Source organism: Apium graveolens, chromosome 7 (genome assembly GCF_009905375.1).
Source record: "Apium graveolens cultivar Ventura chromosome 7, ASM990537v1, whole genome shotgun sequence".
Lineage (NCBI taxonomy): Eukaryota > Viridiplantae > Streptophyta > Magnoliopsida > Apiales > Apiaceae > Apium > Apium graveolens.
This window is the reverse complement of record NC_133653.1, coordinates 163,278,596-163,282,302: the sequence shown is the minus strand read 5'-3', so window position 1 is coordinate 163,282,302 and position 3,707 is coordinate 163,278,596. Positions and strand designations below refer to the sequence as shown.

Sequence of the window (3,707 nt, the reverse complement as noted above, 5' to 3'; positions counted from 1 at the left end):
CAACCTTCTCCTTAACTTGTGATAGCAGGGCCTTATCACCTGTCATATGCCTGGAACATCCACTGTCAATGATTCATATGACTTTCTTCACTTTTTCCTGCACACAATGAGATTTAAGTGTGTTTAGAAACCCAAGTAATGTTGGGTACTTTCTTCTTGTTAACTGATCTAGCAGAAGTAGAGTGAGTTGTTTCAGATAAAATAGAGTTCAATGACTGTTATCATTTCCCCTATCTGATGTAGACCCAATTTTTGTTTCTTTGAGGTCTACTCTCAGTTTGTGGCAACTCTTCATCACTTTCAAGTTGCAAGGGATACAGTCAAACTTGTCACAGAATGAGTATGGATCATTGGAATCTGCTTCATTATATTTGCATGCTCCTTCAGTTGGCTTTCTAACAACCTTTTTACAAAGGTGAGTTAGATGATTTATAGAGCCACATTTTTCACACTTCTTTCTAGGAGCATTTGCAACATAAGAAAAATTATTGCTTTTGTTTATCCCTATTTTTCCATTTCTATTTTTCTTCTTCTTTCTTGCATCTTCAATCTTTATTTCTTTGACAGAAGTCTTGGTGCTTTGATTATCCATGAGATTTTCTTGAGACTTAGAAGATTGAGTTGAGTTTGCACTTTTTCTTTCATTATCCTCATCTACAATTTCTTGCTTGATAATCAACTCTTCTTCCCTGAAGTTTACTTCACAAGCCTTGAACACAGGTGACCCAACCTTTTTCAGCATTGCTGGAACATTTTCATTCTCTGTTGATTTTCCTTTGTCACTTATGTTTTTCTTCTTGCTGTTCAATGCATCATAGTCAAGACCAATAGCAATGTTTGCACATAATTTGTTTTTCTCATGGTACTGTCCAACCAGTTCAGATGCATTTCTGAAAGATTTCAGCTTCACTTCATTCTTTTCCAACTTCTTGATAAGTGGCATTTTATACCACTTAGAGCATCTTAAAATGGCTTAAATTGGTGCCTTGAAATCAAGTATTTTATGTATCTGATGCGTTTTTCTAGTGTTTATGCATTTCAGGGTATTAGTTGCATTTCAGAGGAGTAATCATCAAGAATAAGCCTTGGCATGTGTTCACCTTTGAGAGAGGAAAGAAAGGGGAAGATTACGGCGAAGAAACGGAGCAAACTCAGGAATTTTCCAGTAGGGTCCTGAGCGCCCGCTCAGCAATGCTGAGCGGCCGCGCAGAAAGCTGAGCGCCCGCTCAGCTATGCTGAGCGACCGCGCAGGGTCGGGAAAAAAGATAATTTATTTTAGGACTTCTACTTCTGTTTGGCTTCCACTTCTATGTAATCTGAGTTTTATGGGACTATTATCTAAGTAGATTTGGAAAAGTTTTCACGAGAGAGGATCGTGGTATTAAGCAAGGAGCGAAGGAGATAAGGAAGAAGACCATTTTAGCACACAGCAACGAAGAGGAAGCATATTCTCTTGTGATTCTTATTTCGTTGTAACGTTGGATGATAGTTTTCTTACTTTGAACCTATTTACTCTTGTGACGTACTCTGATTTAATATAAATAGTTTAGTTATTATTTTCTTGTGTTTGTTTATCATGATTTCATATGAACCCATGATGACGATGAGTGCTATTATGGGCCAATCGTGAGCATGGGGTTGCAATGGATTTACTATGGAATTCTTTAGTTAATTGTTTAATACTTTAGTGTGTGATGATTGTATGAGATCTAGTATTGGTTATGCGTATTCGTCTTATGTGCGTCGCGAACATATAAGATAGGGTGTTAATCTCTTGTGAAGCGATGGTGGATCTTGAGATTTAGAACTTGCCATGCTAGCATAGGTTCATGTATGATATGCATGATTAGTGGGTAACTCTAACAGTTTTATTCGCCCTGTGTAATCAAAAGGAATAACTTGTGCTTAAATCGTTGTGTTGTCAATTTTTGTAGACATATAGGAACTCAACATAATTGATGCCTATTCAACTTCTATCTTAATTGTGGATGTTTGGTAGAATGGTATTAGTACAATGAAAGTTGGCTTTTATCAGTTTCGTGTTATTCGATTAATATCATCACTGTCACATGCTAAAGGTAATAACAATAACTATTGGAGGAAGTAGTAATGAAGTTGTGATGTCATGAGTGTTTTAATATTGTTAATTTGAAGTGTTAATTAAGTGATTAATTGAATAATTAATTGTAGTTAATATTTAGTCAACAATTCTAAGTGTTAGTATCTTAACATTGAGAAGTAATCATACATTGGTGCGTGAGTTTAATTAGACAATAATTAGTCTGAGTCTCTGTGGGAACAAACTAGAAAGTATTCTATATTACTTGCGAACGCGTATACTTGCATGAATATTAGCGCGTGTTTTCGCCCTAACAAGTTTTTGGCGCCGCTGCCGGGGACTCGGCGTATTTGTTTAGTTTATGTACTTACCATCATTGGTCATTAGGACTCAGTGATTAGGACGTAGTAGTTACTTATTGTTTTTGGTTGTGTTTCAGGTACTTTAGCGAGCGTTTATGCAAACTCATTCTCGTACTCGCAAGAGGACTTTAGATACAACTGAAGAGACAGACGAAGTTCTTGATATTCCGGAGAAGTTAGATTTGAAGATTCGGATTCAGGAACTGAGCGGAAAGAACCAGTAAATATGGGTGATCATATTATTCAGGCTGATCCAGCTCTTATGGACTTTTCTCGGTCAAAAATTGATGACATTCAGTCAAGCATTCTTCATCCGGCTATTCAAGCTAACACCTTTGAAATCAAGCCGGGCACTATTCAGATGGTGCATAATTCTGTTTCTTTTGGAGGGGCCGCGACTGAAGACCCCAACACGCACATAAGGAATTTTGTCGAGATCTGCAGCACTTTTAAGTATAATGGCATAACTGATGAGGCTATCAAGCTGAGGCTTTTCCCATTCTCACTGAGGGACAAAGCTAAAGACTGGTTACATTCTGAACCAGCTGGGTCCATCACTACTTGGCAAGATCTTGTGCAAAAGTTTCTGGTGAAGTTTTATCTGATGGCAAAGACTGCTGCTATGAGGAATGCTCTTACTCAGTTTACGCAGCAACCTACAGATTCTATGTGCGAAGCTTGGGAACGCTACAAGGAAATGTTGAGAAAGTGTCCACATCATGGAATGCCTGATTGGATGGTGATCACTGGTTTCTATAATGGTTTGGGGGCCCAATATCGGCCCATGCTCGATGCAGCAGCTGGAGGCGCCTTATGGGCTAAAAGCTATACTGAGGCTTATAATCTTATCGAGACTATGGCTGGAAATGAGCATCAAAACCCAACTCAGAGGATGATGCCTGGTAAGGTAGCAGGTATTCTGGAAGTCGATGCAGCCACCGCTATTGCAGCGCAGCTTTAAGTGCTGTCAATGAAGGTCGATTCTCTGGCTACATATGGAGTTAATCAAATAGCTATGGTTTGTGAGCTTTGTGCAGGTTCTTATGCTACGAATCAGTGTTCTCTTGTCAATGAATCTGTTCAGTATGTGAATAATTATCAGCGACAACAGCAGCCTGTGCCAGCTACTTATCATCCTAATAACAAAAATCATCCAAATTTCAGCTGGGGGAATAATCAGAATGCTATTCAGCCACCATATCAGCAAGGTGTGAGTAAACAGTTTAATCCACCTGGATTCCAGCAACCACAGCAGTATGCTCAAAGGCAATCATATCCTCAACAGG

General features: G+C 38.7%; 1 non-coding gene across 1 annotated transcript; it reads right to left on the bottom strand.

The window, feature by feature from the left end:
- Window positions 1–3,040: 3,040 nt before the first annotated feature.
- LOC141675480 (small nucleolar RNA R71) lies at window positions 3,041–3,147 on the bottom strand. The gene has a single exon (XR_012556130.1). It is a non-coding gene; the product is annotated as a small nucleolar RNA R71 (small nucleolar RNA).
- Between the last annotated feature and the right edge of the window lie 560 nt (window positions 3,148–3,707).